This window comes from Carcharhinus amblyrhynchos, chromosome 8 (genome assembly GCF_965287045.1).
Source record: "Carcharhinus amblyrhynchos chromosome 8, sCarAmb.v2.hapA, whole genome shotgun sequence".
In the NCBI taxonomy this organism is placed as follows: domain Eukaryota; kingdom Metazoa; phylum Chordata; class Chondrichthyes; order Carcharhiniformes; family Carcharhinidae; genus Carcharhinus; species Carcharhinus amblyrhynchos.
In genome coordinates, this window is record NC_137331.1 from 79,202,973 (window position 1) to 79,223,127 (window position 20,155).

Below are 20,155 nucleotides of genomic sequence, written 5' to 3' on the forward strand. Positions count from 1 at the left end.
GGTGGCTTTCACGACGCAACGCAGGATCACTGAGCAAAAACTGGTCAAGTTCCATGCACATGAGGACAGCCTCATCTGGGATCTTGTTCATGTCACATTATCTGTGACTCCCATGATGTGCCTGGGCTTGCAAAATCTCACTAACTGTTCTGGCGTGAGACGATTCACACCCTTTTAACATGTGCCTAACCCCCTCTCCACTTGTATTATCTGTTTGTGAAAACCTGATTTACTTGTTAAGATTCACAGACTTTAACCTAATTTTCACATGAGCAATTCAACCTCCCTGATGGTATTGTCAATGTCAAATGTAGTCAGTGCCTGTAGAAATATTTTCCAACATTGAATTGGTGCCTTCAAGACAGATCAAGGGTGTGGGGGGAAAAAAGTAAAACACCAAGGATCATCAATACGTTGTGGTAAATTAATTTTCCTACAACCATATCCTCTGTTCAAACACTTGCATATATAAGGAATGAGGTTTTGTTGTGTACATAAACACCACATTTAACTGCTTCCAGAAAGTGATGAACTTTGCCACAGATTGCTAGTTTTCTTTGAGGTTAACAGCACTAAGAGTTCTTGGTTGGCCAACTGATGGTTTAAATGGCTGTTACTATAGAGCTGCTTCAAATGGATGTAGGTTTGTGTGCGTATTCACTTTGACACTGAAACTGAGTTCAGGTCATTGGCCTCCCCTGAGCATGAGCCTTTCACTGAAGCCTGGAGAGCTAGGGTCCTCTTTCAACCAGCTCCTGCAGCAAACCTTCCCCTGTCAATTTAAGATCAGTAGCAATATCCTGGAAAATGTGAATCATTTTGTACATCTCAACACTTTTTACAAGGGTGGACATAAGCAGTGAAATTCTTCGTTGCCTCAATGTGCCAGCTCAGCCTGCGACTGACTGAAGTGTTCAAGCACAAGGATCTCAAGCTGAGACTAATATTTTACCAGGCAGCAATGATTGCTGTGCTCCTATATGCTTCAGTGACTTTGATAATAGACAACATGCTTTGCATGTGAGAGGCAGAGAGATCAATGTCCACATTGTCCACTTTGATTTTGGAGTGGCATGGTGGTTAGCATTGCTGCCTCACAGCACCCAGGACTGGGGTTCAGTTCTGGCCTTGGCTCACTGTGAGGAGTCTGCACATTCTCCATGAGTCTGTGTGGGTTTCCTTCAGGTGCTCCAGTTTGCTCCTACAGTCCAAAGATGTGCAGATTTGGTTGATTGGCCATGTTAAATTGATCGTAGTGTCAGGGATTAGCAGGATAAATATGTGGGCTTATGGGAATAGGGCCTGTGTGGGATTGTGGTAGGTGCAAATGGCTTCCTGAATTCTACTTGAAGTTCAGTTGTAGCAGACAAGCGGGGAATGCTTTGAGCTGTCCTCACAGCTTCTCTGTGGTGATCAAACATACTCACCAACTCAGGAGATCCTGGAATGTGACAGAGCATAATGAGAGCTTGCATTACTAAATCTGAAGTTGTAGCACTATTTTCCATTTGTCTTTATTTGATAATGCATCTCCATTGTACACTGGAAGGCAAAACCCAAACAGGTATTACTAACACTACCGTATCACACTATTTCCAAAATATTTCTGGTTTGTAAGAATTTTGGCCAGTTGCACTAGTGAAGAATGTGAACAATGGATGAGTTTTTGGTATGTGATCAATACACCCAGATTACATAAATTCAGGAAAATGGTTTCCCAACCTTAGTCATCCTGTAACTGTCTCTTCTAATGGCAATTAGATCTAAATCATTTATATCTGCTATTAGCATTTGTAAAAAGATGGAAAAATTATGTACATTCAGATGAAGTCTCTTTTACTGCTTTCCTTTTCATGCACTTTATTCTATTACTGTTAAACTTTGTTCCAAAATTGACTTAGCTTTAACCAAATTGCTACTGTTCTATTGCCTCAACATCTCTCTTTAGATAACTAAATCTCACTTTGCTGAACACTCCTGTGAATGTGTTGTAAATGAAAAAAGTCAATTAAAATGTTTGCAGAACTGCTTCCAGTGACATCCCAAGTGGTTCATGTTGAGTTAACTAAAAGTATTACAATTCTCAAGTTGTTTTGGGCCACACTTGCTGTATAAAATGGACAGACCTTTTTACTTCATTAAACAGATTCATAAAAGTCCCTGAGGTGAAACATATGATAGGGTAGAAATTCTTTTTGTTTAAATCACATTTGGATGCTTAAATTATTTGTACTAGCATTTTTCTATACTGAACTCTTGCAAGGAATGAAAAGACATCTTGACTTGGCAACCTGATTTGGCAGCTTGGGTTTTTGTTAAATGTCCCAGTGGCCTGACACTTTATCCAAATTGCTCAAATGTCCAAATTTCCAGCTCCATAGAGATCCCCACTCACCTTTTTCCCAACCTCCCTTTCCATTTACTTGCACCTAGTTTGCTGTTCTGTTAGAGAGCTCTGATTTAATGATTACTGAACAGTTTCAGTTGACATAGAAGTTGCAATTGGCAAACCTCTGTTACAGGTGACAGGCTCTGATACTTTGTTTGAAACCACCAGCTAGTTTGCATTGAAATTGCTGCTACAAAAGAAGGGATTATGGACAGTTAGAAACTGAATATTTTTAAAATTTTAAAGTAGAGCCATATTCAAGGAACAAGAGTCCAGCTCAAATAAAAGCGATCATTAGAAAGGCCAGTGGGGGATAGCCAGAGGCCAGGATGGGTGAGCTAAGCAGATGTGAGTTCATAATATAAAATCACTCAAGTTGGTGTTAATTGGCAAACTTAAGACCAAAATATTGACAGTAGTGAAAATGTCATACTGATGTAATACAGGTGCCCTTTATAGGGTAGAATAAATTGATAGGATAGAAGGCAATTTAAGTTACTACATCTACTTTTTCATTTGCACTATGGTTAGTAAACATCAAAATTTGTTCTGTGAAATACTTAAGGAGATTTTTGACCAGGTTATATAAATGCAAATGTTAGTTTCAAACTGAGACAAACTCCCTTTCTCTGTGCAAGAGTTTTAAAGCACAACAGGAGGCATTGTAGCAATGTTTTGCAAATTAATTGTCTTTGTTCAGGATATATCTTTAAAGCACTGGATAAAAGCAAAATACTGCAGATGCTAGAATCTGAAACCAAAAGAGACTGCTGGAAAATCTCAGCAGGTCTGGCAGCATCTGTAAGAGAAGAGGCAAAGGGTCATCTGGACCTACATCAACTCTGATCTGACAAATCACTAATTTTCAAGAGCATTTAGGGATAGGCACCAACTGTTGGCCTTGCCAATGACACACATGACAGAGCAAGGAATCTCTCTCTCCCTTTTTAAGATGCTTATCAAAATCCAGTTCTTTAACCAAGCATTTCCTCAGCTGCCTACTCGCCATTTGTCTCTTTCGTAAGAACATAAGAAATAGGAGCAGGAGTAGGCCAACTAGCCCTTCGAGCCTGCCCTGCCATTCAATAAGATCATGGCTGATCTGTCGTGGCTCAGTTCCACATTCCCGCCCTCTCCCCATAACCCTTAATCCCCTCTCTTATCAAAAACCCATCAACCCGCGTCTTAAAAATATTTAGTGAGGTAGCCTCCACCACTTCAACGGGCAGAGAATTCCAGAGATTCACTCACTACCCTTTGAGTGAAGAAGTTCCTCCTCAACTCCGTTCTAAACCACCCCCCCCCCCTTTATCTTGAGGCTGTGCCCCCAGGTCCTCCTATCCTTTCTGAGCGGGAAGAGTCTCTCCACCTCTATCCTATCCATCCCATTCATCATCTTATATGTCTCAATGAGATCTCCCCTCATTCTTCTAAACTCTGAGTACAAGCCGAATTTATTCAGCCTCTCCTCATAGCTCAACCCCCTCAACTCTGGCATCAGCCTAGTAAACCTCCTCTGCACTCCCTCCAAGGCCAAAATATCCTTGCGTAAGTACGGCGCCCAAAACTGCACACAGTACTCCAGCTGCGGCCTCACCAATGCCCTATACAGCCGCAGCAAGACCTCCCTACTTTTATATTCAATCCCCCTCGCGATGAAGGCCAGCATCCCATTCACCTTCCTGACCACCTGCTGCACCTGCAAGCTGGGTTTTTGCGACTCATGCACAAGGACCCCGAGGTCCCTCTGCACCGTCGCCTGCTGCAGTTTTGCTCCATTTCTAACCTTTCCCAGTTCGCAGGAGAAAGATCATCAACCTGAAACATTAACTGTTTCTCCCTCTGAGGTTGTCTCTTGTTCCAGCATTTTCTAATTCCATTTCAGATTCCCAACATCTATAGGATTTTGCTTTTGTACTAATATCTCCTTTTGAGTCAGAGGGGTTTACAGCATGGAAACAGGCCTTTTGGCCCAACTCGCCCATATTGCCCTTTTTAACCTCTAAGCTAGCCCCAATAGCCTGCATTTGGCCCATATTACCCACGTAACTGTTGTATCTGCTTCTACTAGCTCATTCCAGACACTTGCCACCCTCTGGAAAAAAATTGCCCCTCTGGACCCTTTTGTATCTCCCTCTCACCTGACCTTGAGTTTTAGGCTCCCTGACTTTTGAGGAAAGACATCCTTGTGTAGCTAGATGTCAACTTTTGTCTGAATGTTTCTGTGCACCATCTTGGGACATTTTATAAAGTGTCTTTAATGTAATAAATGTAAGCTAATGTTTTTGTACTTGTACAATTTACATAAACTGTAAAAAGTCTCTCACATGGTAACATGCAAACAAATGTTAGTGTGTTTAGTCAGTTTCCAGACTAATAGTTGCTATAATTTGTTTTAATCTGTTTACATTGCTGCATTTTTGATCAATACAGTATCTGTTTCCCCCCTCTATTGACATCCAGCAGGAAATTAACGTGTACTCATTGAAGGAAATGTGCCAGACAAGAATAATTATAAAATAATCTAGACTAATAGCTGTGTATTTGATCTTGTTAAAGAAAGATCCTTCTGTGGGACAACAGGAAAAAGGCACTCCATATCACACTAGGAAAAGCCCAGGCTTGGTCTCTAACTGCCAGAATAACAGTGGAGATGCAATATTTGTTACTAAGGTCACAAACCTGGGATCCTAACCTTTATTTGCTCTAAGTGTTCTCCAAGGTGGCCTTCAGGACGCATGACAATACAGAGTCACCTGAGCAGAGACTGATAACCAAGCTCTGCATACATGAGGACGGCCTCGAATGGGATCTTGGGTTCATTTCACACTATCTGTAACCCCTAAAACTTGCCTGCGCTTGCAAAATCTCACTAACTAACCTGGCTGGAGACAATACACATCTTTTTAACTTGTGCTTAACCCCCTCTCCACTCACATTCTGTACCGTTTAAGACTTGATTACCTCTAAAGATTCACATTCCAACCATTTTGTAAATTGAGTTTGTCTTTATACACCTTGTTTGAGAACAGAATTCCTACTTATCCAATGAAGGAGCAGTGCTCTGAAAGCTAGGGCTTTTACCAAATAAACCTGTTGGATTTTAACTTGGTCTTGTGAGACTTCTTCCTATATATGAAGACAGGTTTAGCTGACCCACCAACCTTTGTTCATGTAGTCTGTGGGCAGTCACTGTGCACTGCTGAAATATCCTCCTTTCAAAAGAGGCCTGTACTCATTCCTATATTTATATTTTCTAACAGTTCATTACTGATTTTGTTTTTCTTTCAATTAGTACAAATACATAGAGAATGCCATGTGATAGGAGAGGCAGCTACAGGTTTGCACTGTCGAGTGATGTTGTGCCCTTCAATGTTGTGCCACACGTGGCAAATAATACAAGTGGTTCATAAATTCACACAATGCTTTCACTTTCAATTCCTCACAGCCAGCTTCAAACAAAATGAGACTTTTTGTACTTGAAACATTTTAATTTTTATAATTTCACAGGACCTGGGCATTACTGGCTTGGCTGACATTTATTGTCCATTCCTAATTGCCCTTGAGACCTTTGTGGTGAGCAGCCTTCCTAGAATCAGTACAGTTTTGGAGGAGGCCATTTGGCCCATCGTGTCTGCACCGATGCCCCCCAGCTCCACTGCTCCCCATGCATTTACCCCACTAATTGTCCAAGCTATGTATCTTAGAATACTAAAGGACAATTTAGCATAGCCAATCCACCCAAACTTTGGACACATGGAGAAAACCTACGCAGACACAAGGAGACCATGCAAATTCCCCACACGGTTGGAATTGAATCCTGAACCATAGCAATCCATATGCTGTTGCACAGTGTTGCATATATCCATATGCAAAGTGCTGTTGGGGAGAGTGTTCCACGATTTTGATCCAGCGATAGTGAAGAAATGGCAATTATAATTCCAAGCCAGGATAGTGAGGGGAGCTTTCAGGTGATCAGTGTTCCCTTGTATTTACTGCCCTGGTCCTTCTAGGTGGTAGTTTAGAAGGACCCTTATTGAGTTGATGTGCATCTTCTAGATGGCACATACTACTGCCACTATGTCTTGGTGGTGGAGGAAGTGGATGTTGGAAGTAGTGGATAGGGTAAAATTGAATTTGAAAAGATATTACCTGCACTCATCATCATGTGATACCTACTGCTGAACCAAGCTGAGAAATAGGAATGTGTAATCTGTTAGTTTATGCCTGGTTCTGACTATCACATTTCAGCAGCATCTCATTAAAACTGATTCTTATTTATTAGCCATTCTTCTCCAGTGGGAAATGCCTGGATGCTGGGTGTGTCTGGTTTTGAATTGGCAGAGATAATCTCAGTGAATGCAGAGTATGTAAATGTCAGTTACAGCATAGCCTGAGGAAATATGTGCAACAGCTGAACAGTTGTCAAAACTTACTACAAAGAATACTTTGCCTTATTTTGACATTAATCAGAAACAGCAGAATATTGAGAGATATCATCTGTGCGCTAGGGGTAACAAAGTCCTCATCCTGTTTATAAACAAAATATTTATGTCTTAGCAGCAAAACAACTTGCACTTATTCACAGTCTCCTCCACTTGTAGCATTTGTGTTAATGTTAACACAATATACATGCACCCAGTCTAGGTGGTGGATGGATCGCCAATCACCAGTGCCTCATGTTTGAGACCAACAGCAGAACCTGGCTGATCCCAATCAAACTTAAAACTAGAATGTATTTTTATTCATCTTCATGCATCCTAATATGGCTAGATCAAGTAACCAGAATGTGTTTGTTTACAAGTATAGCTTAGCTTTTGCAATCTGCAAAATTCTAATCATTATTATTGAGTTGAATTGATTTATTATTGTCGCGTCTTTACTTCTGTGACCATACTCCGGTTTAACTTGAAACAGTTACAGAGCGTAAACATTGCACAGAGTTGTGTTATAAAGTGTATCAATTGCTAAGTACTGAAGAATTTATCAAACTGCCTGAAATAGCCAGCATTTTAAGTAGTGTTTTTGTCATCGACTCTTATGGTACCAATAAATAATTTGATATAAATAATGGCCAATGAGGGTAGAAGGTGTACCTTTAATGTGCTATGATTCTTTACGTGCTTCAGAGATAAAACAGATTCCAGATTCTTCTGAAAGAGTTGAAATAGATGACTGAAAGCCTTAACGAAAAGTTGTTTTGGAAGAGGTTTGTAAAAAGTGCAGAGAATTGGATCAATGGAACTAATAGCTAAGTCAGTGATGATACACTGGAGAAAGGGAGAATTCAAAAAGAATTTGCATTTATATAAATGCCCAAGTACTTTCCAATCAGTGGATTGTTTTTTAAAAGTATATTCACATGTGCTAGCATAGCCAATTTGTAGACAGCGACAGCGACACCTTACAGGTAGCAAATGAGTGAACACTCATTTTGTGGTTAAGGGATAAATGTAGTGAAGGACACCAGGAGGTCTCGTCCATTGTCTTTCAAATAGTCACTTACAATTGCACTTTCAAACACTTGACTGTCTAGCCTCTGTTGCTGTATTTATTATGTAAATTGATTCTGTTTGTTGACTCCGTCACCTTCATCATTCGTGCCTTTGTCTCTAGTAAAACATATCTTCCTGTCCTGATTGATTCTTCTGTTATTGTGCACCTGTCTTCCCACTTCACTGCCTCAAGTCCAAGAGATACATATGCAAATGCTTCTGACCATAACTGGTTGTCATCCACTTAATGGGCCAAATGGCCGCCTCCTGCACTGTAGGGATTCTGAGATAATTCCAGAGTTTAGGGCCTAAGCAGCTGAAGACATAGCTGCCAGTAATGGAGCAATTAAAATGGAGTACACTTTTTTTGATATGAAAATTTTCAATAAACATAAGTATATCTTACATAGCAAACAGACAGAGCTCCACACTGCTTGTGTGTACATTCCAACATGACTGGGCCCAGCACTATCCATGGCAGGGGACAAGACCCTGGATTCCCTGGCACTCACCCCACCCAAGTCCCATCTAATTGCACCAGTAATGATGGTAATAAGAACATAAGAAATAGGAGCAGGAGTAGGCCATCTAGCCCTTCGAGCCTGCCCCGCCATTCAATAAGATCATGGCTGATCTGTCGTGGCTCAGTTCCACATTCCCGCCCTCTCCCCATAACCCTTAATCCCCTCTCTTATCAAAAACCCATCAACCCGCTTCTTAAAAATATTTAGCGAGGTAGCCTCCACCACTTCAAAGGGCAGAGAATTCCAGAGATTCACCACCCTTTGAGTGAAGAAGTTCTTCCTCAGCTCCGTTCTAAACCGCGCCCCCCCCCCCCCCCCCCCCCCTTATCTTGAGGCTGTGCCTCCTAGTCCTACTGTCCTTTCTGAGCGGGAAGAGTCTCTCCACCTCTATCCTATCCATCCCATTCATTATCTTATATGTCTCAATGAGATCTCCCCTCATTCTTCTAAACTCTAACGAGTACAAGCCTAGTTTATTCAGCCTCTCCTCACAGCTCAACCCCTTCAACTCCAGCATCAGCCTAGTAAACCTCCTCTGCACTCCCTCCAAGGCCAAAATATCCTTGCGTAAGTACGGCGCCCAAAACTGCACACAGTACTCCAGCTGCGGCCTCACCAATGCCCTATATAGCCGCAGCAAGACCTCCCTACTTTTATATTCAATCCCCCTCGCTATGAAGGCCAGCATCCCATTCGCCTTCCTGACCACCTGCTGCACCTGCAAGCTGGGTTTTTGCGACTCATGCACAAGGACCCTGAGGTCCCTCTGCACCGTTGCCTGCTGCAGTTTTTCGCCACGTAAGTAATAATCCTTCCTATCATTATTCCTACCAAAGTGGACCACCTCGCACTTGCCAACATTAAATTCCATTTGCCAGTTCCTGGCCCATTCGCCCAGCCTATCTAGATCCTTCTGTAGACTCCACACCCTCCACGCAATTTGCCGTTCCCCCAATCTTGGTGTCATCAGCAAATTTCGACACCATACACTCGGTTCCCTCCTCCAGATCATCTATATAAATGGTAAATATTATAAAAACAAAAACCAACTGAGCACTCAAACAGCCCAGACTATAAGCTAGCGAGCAGAGAAAAGAAAGTGAGAGGGAAAAGAGAAAAGTTCTCATTGCTCCCACACCTTGGCAGGGTCAGTGGGTGTACTCAGGCAAAGAGCCAGGGTGCATCCATCAATCGGGGGAGGGGTTTCTGTGGGAGCACCCTGGCGCCATCGGGTATCTACTCACCCGGCTCCAACTGCAGCATCCCAATGTGCGCTATAAATAGTTGCCCGGTCTTATAGAACGTAGCAGTGGACCCATGTAGCATGCACCTCTTCTTCTCCAGCTTAATAGTATCTGTCACTCCTTTACCCACTGTGAGTGCATCGGAGATGAACCTGATTTCCACCTGAACAGGATTACTCATCTTGCCTGGAGTGTAGTGAAAGCTACACAATCTGCTTGGAATGTTGGCAGCGGTGGATTTAAGGGCACAACTACAAACAGGGCAGCCTGGGGAGATGTACTTATGTACTGATCTAGCGTTGCTGCAATCGTCTCAAATATCAATGTCCAGTAGTTATACAGTGATGGGCAAGCCAAAACATATGTAAGAGGGTGGCGGGAGCTTGCTGGCACCATTCACAAATGGGGCTTGTGTCTGGGTACATCCTAGAGAGTCTAACCCTAGTTAGATATGCTCTGTGAAGGAGTTTACATCGTATACACCCAGCTTGGCACATATTGAGGAGGAGTGTACTCGATGCAGTACCATGTCCCAATCCTCCTCTGATAGTCCTCCCCCAGATCTCATTCTCTCAAAGGTTTCATCACTGATAGAGAGTTTTGTTGGGACAGAATTGATTAATAGAAGGCATAAAGAAGATGGAGGCACGAGGTGGGAGCATTGGAAATTGGGGGTCGGCCGTATGCACAAATTCTCAAATTTGCAAATATCTGAAAAATTGCAGGTAAAGCAAAGTTATCCAGTGCCTACTGGAATGATGCAAACATGTTGTCCACATACAAGTCCTGGAATGTTCTTGACCCATATGTTGAAGGCACCATCAAAACAGACAGAGGAAAAAAATGGCTAGCCAATACTGGGGAGGCCAGCAACCAGGCCTGAAATCCAAAGTGGCATCTAAATTGCATCCAAATTCTAAGAGTTGACTTGACAAGTGCACTCCTAGTATACTGGGAGGAGGGGAAAATTTACTGGGCAGCGTATCAAGGCAGCCAAAGAAGATGAAGTAGAGGAGGGAGATTCCAACTGCAACCAACAAGAAACCTTTTGTTGCCATTCTGTCTGCTCCCACACACTACCGCTCTCATATTGGTTGCCCAATAGTAAAATAGAAAATTGGGCAAACCCATACCGCTCGCCCCCCTCTTGTTTAGGGCTTTGCGAGACTGTCCTCCGCATTCCTATTCTAGACAAAGCTTGAAATGAGCCAATCAAGTCTGCAAAAAAAGGATTTGGGGATGAACACCAGGATGCACTGAAAGAGGTATAGGTAGAATGTTCATCTTCACCACGTTGATACGGCTTGCTAACAATAACGGGAGGATGGACCAATGTTTGAGGACCTTTCTATCTGCCCCATGAGTGGAGCAAAATTAGCTCCAAAGAGCCCACTACATTTGCTAACCATTTGCACTCCCAAGTAAGTAAACTGCCTAGTAACAATCTTAAAAGGCAGAGTGTGGAGCGGGAGGCTAAGGACTGCTGCGTTCAAAAGAAGGAGCTCAATCTTATTCAAGTTAAGCTTGTACCCCGCAATACAACCAAACCTCTCTAGTATAGAGAAAACTTTGGGAATTAAGTTGGATGGGTCACCTTACGTACAATAGCAAGTCATTTGCATACAGCGATACTCTCCCTCAATTCCCTTCCAACCAATCCCCACCACTTGTTTCCTGTTGCAAAAAGGTTCAATAGCAATGGCAATTAATGGGGGAGAGGGGCATCCTTGCCAAGTGCTCTGGGACAAAGGGAAAAATGCTGAATGCACATTGTCTGGACCGAGGCTAGAGGGGTGGAGTACAGTATTTTAATCTGGGAGATTAGTTTTGGGCTGAATTTGAACCTCCTGAGAGCATAAAATAAATAATTCCATTCCACCCAATCAAACATTTTTTCAGCGTCCAGTGAGATTAACATTTCTGGTAGCTTGGAGATGGCAGGCACATATATAATGTTAAACAGCTGCTGAATATTTGAGTACGTATGTCCATTTTTAATGAACCCAGTCTGGTCAGGCGAGATGATGGCAGATTGTCTTCCAGGTGAATGCCAGAATCTTAGAGATCAGTTTGAGATCCACTTTCAGCAATGAGATCGGTCAGTAGGAGCTGCAGATTTGCGGGTCCTTATTTTTAAGGATAAGTGAAATTGTTGCTTGCCTTACAGTCAGCGGGGGAAAGCAGTTCTCATATGAATCATTGATGATTCGCAGTAGCAGGGAGCCAATCTATACATACATTTTTTGTAGAATTTGATGTGGTACCTATTCGGTCCCGGACATTTCCTACCCGGCATAGTTTCAGCTGCCCTAACAATTTCTTCAACGTCAATTGGTTTCTCCAGTGTCGTGGCCTCTCCCCTGTCCACCACGGGGAGATTCAGTGCCCCAAAGAACTCCTGAAATTCTGCCTCATTGGCAGTAGTTTCCGAGCTATAGAGGGTTGAGTAAAAGTCCCTAAATAGTTAATTTATACGCTGTGGATCAGTCGAGACCCAATTCGGAGTCTGCATTTGTGGCATTAGACTTTTGGCACAGAATTGGCGCAGCTGATCAGCTATTAGCTTGCTTGCCTTGTCCCCATGCTCATAATGTGTATATTTAGATTTAAAGAGCATCTCTTCTGCATGATGTGAGGATAAGGTCTCAAACTCCACATGTAATAGTAAACATTCTTTATATAAGAACATAAGAAATAGGAGCAGGAGTAGGCCATCTAGCCCTTCGAGCCTGCCCCGCCATTCAATAAGATCATGGCTGATCTGTCATGGCTCAGTTCCACATTCCCGCTTTCTCCCCATAACCCTTAATCCCTTCTCTTATCAAGAACCCATCAACCCGCTTCTTAAAAATATTTAGCGAGGCAGCCTCCACCACTTCAACGGGCAGAGAATTCCAGAGATTCACCACCCTTTGAGTGAAGAAGTTCCTCCTCAACTCCGTTCTAAACCGCCTCCCCTTTATCTTGAGGCTGTGCCCCCTAGTCCTACTCTGAGGACAGGCCCACAGCATATGTGATAGCAACTTGGGCAATACACCCCAGCAATTCCGATAACCTCCTACCTCTCTGCTTTGCCTTGTGCGCTGAATAAGATATGATCTGGTCCCTTAAGGTAGCTGCCGAGATTCCCGTATCATCATTAAACTCTAAGAAATCATCAATCTGGGTTAACAGAAATCTAACAAGTTCTTCATCAGAGAGCAGATAAGTATTAAATCACCAAGGCGTACATGGGAACCACCCTCTTCCCCACCATTGTCAAGGGAACATGGTCCAAGATCACAATGATTTCATTGGAGCATGAGCGCACAGCCGGGGGCAACTTATTATCCACCAAAAAGTATTCTATACGTGAACACGTTCGATGGACAGGTGAAAAAACAGAATTTTCCCTACTAGTGGGGTTAAGAAACCTCCGTGGGTCTGACACCATGTATTCCTGAGAAATGATTTAGTAATTTCTGCCGACTTGGAAAAATCAGTCGTCCTGGAGGAGGAGCAGTCCAGGGCAGGATTCAACCAACAGCTGAAAATCTCCAGCCAGTTTCAACCAACATGAATTCAAATCTGGAAGCAGCGCAAAAAATGACCAGAGAAAGTTCTCACAGTCCCAATTTGGGGCATACACATTGGCTAACACCAGGGGCATCCAATATAATTTGCCTGTGACAATGACATATCGGCCATTTGAGCCAGAAATGACACTGGCTACCAGCAAGGGTAAGGACTTGTGGATGAGGATTGCTGCCCCCCCTCCCCCCTCCCCGTGCCTTGGTGTGAAAGGTTCAGTGAAAGCATGGATGCCCCCATCCTCTACAGAGCCTAAAATAGTCCACTAGCCTGAGGTGGGTCTCTTCGAGGAATGCAATTTGAGTACGCTGTTGTTGAAGATGTTGCAATATCTTATTGCGCTTAGCCAAATGATTTAATCCCCTGACGTTCCAACCAGTGAACTTGATTGCTCCGAGGTCAGAGCATTACGGCCTCCTAGCCAGGAACTAGGCTAGGAAATAGCCAGCTACTCCGAACAGTAGCCTGGTATACCTCCTCACTGGAGAGTCTCCCCCATTCACTCACATTGGCAGATGCCACACCCCAGGGCCCCACCCCCCACCCTCCCCACCGGCCGTGGGAACCAACCACGAGAAAGAGAGAGTGGGCTTGAATGGGGCCAAAGCACACCCACAGAGAAAAAAAGACATAGCAAAGACACAAAAACAGCCACAAAACCAAACCCGCAAACACAGCATCCCCCTTCCCCCCTGCATGCGCCCTCCTGTGCCTCCAACACTTCCTTATCGCGGTGCCTTCACAACTCTCTGCATGGGGCACAACATCCATCTCCATTCCTATTGGTCATGGATGCTATAACCTGAAAAGCTCTGTAGAAATACCAAACACATAACACTTAACCTAACAGTCACAAAACGCATTACCCTTTCCTGGCTGACAATTTGATCCGGGTATAGCGCGCAGGTTTATAAAAAACAAATATCAGTTTACATTCGCCATGCAGTCACCAAATTCAAAAGCCTGCTCCACAAATTTCATCGCCACCGCTGGATCTGTGATCTTGTGCTCAGTTCCATTGTTGAGAGTAATCCTCAAGCAGGCTGGAAAGCGAAGCCCAAATCTGACTCCAGGACATAAGAACATAAGAAATAAGAGCAGGAGTAGGCCATCTAGCCCTTCGAGCCTGCCCCGCCATTCAATAAGATCATGGCTGATCTGAAGTGGACCAGTTCCACTTTCCTGCTTTCTCCCCATAACCCTTAATTCCCTTGTCTATCAAAAACCTATCTACCCATGACTTAAATATATTTAGCGAGGCAGCCTCCACCACCTCAACGGGCAGAGAATTCCAGAGATTCACCACCCTTTGAGTGAAGAAGTTCCTCCTCAACTCTGTTCTAAACTGCCCTTATCTTGAGGCTGTGTCCTCTAGTCCTGCTATCCTTTCTAAGCGGGAAGAACCTCTCTACCTCTACCCTATCCATCCCCTTCATTATCTTATACATCTTTATAAGATCCCCCCTCATCCTTCTAAACTCCAACGAGTACAGACCCAGTCTATTTAGTCTCTCTTCATAATCCAACCCCCTCATCTCCGGTATCATAAGAACATAAGAACATAAGAAATAGGAGCAGGAGTAGGCCATCTGGCCCTTCGAGCCTGCCCCGCCATTCAATAAGATCATGGCTGATCTGTCGTGGCTCAGTTCCACATTCCCGCCCTCTCCCCATAACCCTTAATCCCCTCTCTTATCAAAAACCCATCAACCCGCTTCTTAAAAATATTTAGCGAGGTAGCCTCCACCACTCCTACCATTATTCCTACCAAAGTGTACCACCCCGCACTTGCCAACATTAAATTCCATTTGCCAGTTCCTGGCCCATTCGCCCAGCCTATCTAGATCCTTCTGCAGACTCTCCACACCCTCCGCACAATTTGCCTTTCCACCGATCTTGGTGTCATCAGCAAATTTCGACACCATACACTCGGTTCCCTCCTCCAGATCATCTATATAAATGGTAAATAGCTGAGGCCCCAGCACCGACCCCTGAGGCACTCCACTAGTCACCAACCGCCAATCCGAATAGCACCCATTGACCCCCACTCTCTGCCTCCTATTTGACAACCAATCCTCTATCCACGCTAACACCCTACCCCCAACTCCCTGTCCCCTGACCTTCTGCAATAACATCTTGTGAGGTACCTTGTCAAACGCCTTCTGAAAATCCAGAAAGACCACATCCACCGGCTCTCCTCTATCCACCGCCCTAGACACATCCTCATAGAACTCCAGTAAATTTGTCAGACACGACTTCCCCTTAACGAAACCGTGCTGCGTCTGCTCTATCAAGCAATTCCTCTCAAGATGCCTCGCTATTTCCTCCTTGATGACGGATTCTAACATTTTACCTACAACAGACTAAACTAACCGGCCTATAATTCCCCGCCTTTTGCCTGCCACCCTTCTTAAACAACGGCGTAACATTAGCCGTTTTCCAATCTTCCGGCACTTCCCCGGAATCCAGCGACGTCTGGAAAATAACCACCAAGGCATCCACTATCACCTCCGCCATTTCTTTCAGAACCCTCGGATGCATTCCATCCGGTCCTGGGGACTTGTCCACAATCAGTCCCTCCAGTCTGTCGAGCACCGCCTCTCTAGTAACAGTAATGTCATTAAGACCCTCCAGTCCTACTACCTTTCCATCACTAACACCTGGCAAATTATTCACGTCCTCCTCCGTGAAGACCGAAACAAAAAAGTTATTCAATACCTTAGCCATATCCCCATCCCCTACCACTAAGTCCCCCTTCTCATCCTCTAAGGGACCAACGTTCACCCTAGTCAGCCTCTTCCTTTTTATATATTTATAAAAACTCTTGCTATCCTTTTTTATATTAAGCGCTAGCCCAGCTTCATAGTTTCTCCTACCCTCCTTTATCATCTTCTTTGTCAATCTTTGTTGACATTTAAACCTTTCCCAATCCTCTTCTCGCCCACTGCTCTTAGCTACTCTAAACGCCTCCGCTTTTAATTTAACACTTTCCTTCAGCTCCTTCGTTATCCACGGCTTATTACCTCTCCTCCTACGGTCCTTTTTAACCATCGGAATAAATTTCTGCTGAGCACCAAGAAAGATCTCCTTAAAGATCCTCCACTGTTCCTCAGCAGACCTACCTTCCAACGCGCTCCCCCAGTCCACATTCGCCAATTCCTCTCTCATCCTACCGTACCCCCCTCTGTTCAAACAAAGGACACATGTCCGGGAACCCACTTTGTCGTCCTCCATCTGCACCAGAAACTCCACCATACAATGATCACTCTCCCCAAGAGGATCCTTCACCGCAAGGTCCCTAATTCTACCTGCCTCATTACATAACACCAGATCCAAGATAGCTCGCTCCCTCGTCGGCTCCAACACACACTGTTCAAGGAAACTATCCTGGCAGCATTCGAAGAACTCCTTCTCGAGCCCACCGCGTCCAACATGGGTCAACCAATCAATATGCAGATTGAAATCCCCCATAATTATCGCCGTTCCATTCCTGCACGCCGCACTTATTTGCGCGTTAACAGCCCGCCCCATCTCCAGATCATTATTTGGGGGCCTAAAGACGACACCCACCAGCGTCTTCCTCCCTTTGCTGTTCCTAATCTCCACCCACAACGATTCCACTTTCTGCTCTTTGGTTCCTATATCATCCCTTACTACTACCCTGATGCTATCCTTAATCAGCAGAGCTACGCCCCCCGCCTTTTTCCTCCTGCCTATCCTTCCTAAACACTTAGTACCCCTGGACATTCAGCTCCCAGTCCCTGTCACCCTGCAGCCACGTCTCTGTAATGGCCACCAGATCATATCCATTTGTGTCGATCTGCGCCACCAGCTCATCCACTTTATTCTGAATGCTTCGTGCATTCAGATACAGCTTAGTGAACCTCCTCTGCACTCCCTCCAAGGCCAAAATATCCTTGCGTAAGTGTGGTGACCAAAACTGCACACAGTACTCCAGCTGCGGCCTCACCAGTGCCCTGTACAGTTGCAGCAAGACCTCCCTACTTTTATATTCTATCTCCCTCGCTATAAAGGCCAGCATCCCATTCACCTTCTTGATCACCTGTTGCACCTGCAGACTGGGTTTTTGTGACTCATGCACAAGGACCCCCAGGTCCCTCTGCACCGTAGCATGCTGCAGCTTTTCGTCCTTTAAATAGTAATCCCTCCTACTATTATTTCTACCAAAGTGGATAACCTCACACATGCTAACATAATACTCCATCTACCAGGTCCTCGCCCACTCGCTCAGCCTATCCAGATCCCTCTGCAGACTTTCCACACTCTCCACGCAATTTGCTTTTCCACTCATCTTCATGTCATCAGCAAGGACAGTTAAGTAGAAGTCATTTGACATCAGCGAAGGCTGCCCTTCTCTTGCCACCACCGGGGTAAAATCTGGAAATATCAGCAGGTTATTTTCCTGGTACCTCAGAGTGGTAGCCTGTGCTGCTCGCTGCAGGATTCTGTCTCATGCTGAAGTGTAACGTACTCGTGCAATAATGGGCCAAGGAGCTTCTCACAGTCTGGGCTGTGCCCGTAACACTCTGTCTGCGCGATCCAGAAGCGGCTCATCTTCAAGTTCCAGCACATTCTTCAATAGCCGAGCAGCAAATCCTGTGATATGTGGGCCCTCAATTCCCTCCGGAAGCCCTATCAAACGGATGTTATTTCGGCTTTGGTGTCCTTTCATCTCATCATAGTTCTCATTTGGGAACTTAACCTTCAATGTTAAATGAGTAATTTGGTTCTGCAGCTCAGAGACACTAAATGCCTCTGAGTCCTCAAGCTCCTTCAAGTGGTTCTCATGGGTGATGGTGACACCTTGGAGATGTTAAACAGATGATCCAAGCTCCTCTCTCAGCTCATCTATCTTGGCCGGCAACTGAATGACCCACCAGTCCAACTTACTGTCCAATCCTTGCACGGCCTTCATAGTAGTTTCCCCCATCCTTTACCTCAGCATGCTCTGTTCAGGGATCCCTCCAGGAGACATAGTGAGGACACCCCTCTGCCCCTGTGGTCCCACTCTTCAATTTTGGTTTGCCTCCTGCCATTTTGCCAGGGTCAGCACCTGTGGGTTTACCCATTTCCTCCAGCATGGAGCACTATTTCTTGGTCCATGTATCAAGCTGTCTCGCTGTTCGATCTACCAGAGTTCTTACATGGATTGCTTTTCATCTTACTTCACTCTTAACTGGGCGAACAGAAGCAGCAAAGGGTTGCCAGCCAAGCTGCAAGGTGCAACTCTTCTCCCTCATTTTAATTCACCCTTGGCTGGGTAAAAAAAGGAACAGCACAGAGTCCCCAGGTTGATCTGACAATTGTAGTTTTTATGACACAGGAGTTCTTACCTGGGCTGCCCCCACACCCTAAACCAATTCACACCTGACTGAGTGAAAAATCTACAAGATGGTTCCAGGCTGAACTGTAACTCCCAACATGCCTCTCATTGAGATCTAGCTGCGAATAAAAATCCAAAAGTAGAAGTAATAGCTTGCAATTTGCAGCAGGATTTCAGTGGCTCCTGCTTCCCACTTTAATTCATCATTTCTTGGGTGAAAAAGAACAGAGAGTTTGCAGACTGAGCTGCAATCCACAGCCCCTCCCCCGCTGGGTACACACAGTAAATTCCAATCGACAGGAAGAAATCTAAAAATAACTCTTTCCAGCTAGACTTTTGAAATTTTCTCTTTGCAATTGCACTCCAGGTATGTTTAAAGCTTGCTTGATGTACATTAACCTCTCTCCAGACGTCAACAAGCAGCCGGATTTCAAGAAGGATCTTGCCACCTATGGAGAATGCTTTCTCTCACCCCGGCGCCATTTTTGATACCCCTAAATGGAGTATACTTAAGCTGTAATTGATAGTGTGAAATATTTCAGAAGTTGTAGGGCTGAAGGAGATTACAAAGATTGGGACAAGGATTTGGAGGGATTTTAAAAAAGACTGAGGATTTTAAAACCAAGACATGGCTTAATCATGAGCCAATGTACATCAGCGAGCACTGGGGTAATGAGTGAATGGGAAGATATCATTTAAGACACGGGCAGCTAACTCTGGGATAACCTCAAGTTTACAGAGAGAAAATTGGATAGGAGCATTTTAAAATGGTCAATTCTAGAGGCCATAAAAGCATGGATGAGAGTTTCAGCAACAAGTAAACTGAGACAGGGCAGATTCGAGTGGTTACACATGTAGAAACAGGCTGAGTGAGTGATGATGCGATATGCGGTCAGAAATGTGACACCAACGCTGTGAGAAATTTAGTTTAGTCTCAGACAGAGACTAGTTTCATTGTTAACATAAACCACCTGCAACTGGAGTGACCACATCGTGAGGCTTCACTTCAGTGAAAAAGAACCCCCATCCCACCCCCAACCCCCAACACATGGAGCCATCATTTGGCTTACATCATTCGGTAAAGACCAGCAGCAATAACCTTAACACTACAATTTTATTCAGTGAAGCAATAATATCTCAAGAACTAATCACCTTCTGTGCTCTTATGCAATGTCATCCTAGTGCCTGCAGCATGACTAGTGGAAAGTTGCTGAATTTCACTAGGCCGACTGCAGATGGCCTTGGAAGGCACCCTTCAGTAGCTTTGGGCCTTGAAGATCCAGCTTTGGGCTATACCACCTTGGCAAGTTTGATAGAAGCTGAGCTGACTGCTTAAGAGGCAGCATCAAGGGCACTGGCAGAAAGATGGTGGTCATGATGTGGAGATGCTGGCGTTGAACTGGGGTAAACACAGTAAGAAGTCTCACACACCAGGTTAAAGTCCAACAGGTTTATTTTGTTGCAAAAGCCACTAGCTTTCAGAGTGCTGGTCCTTTGTTAGGTGCTCACCTGACAAAGGAGCAGCGTTCCAAAAGCTAGTGTTGCAGTTGGTATGCTGTGAAGATGTGTATGGGTGAGATGTAATGTCC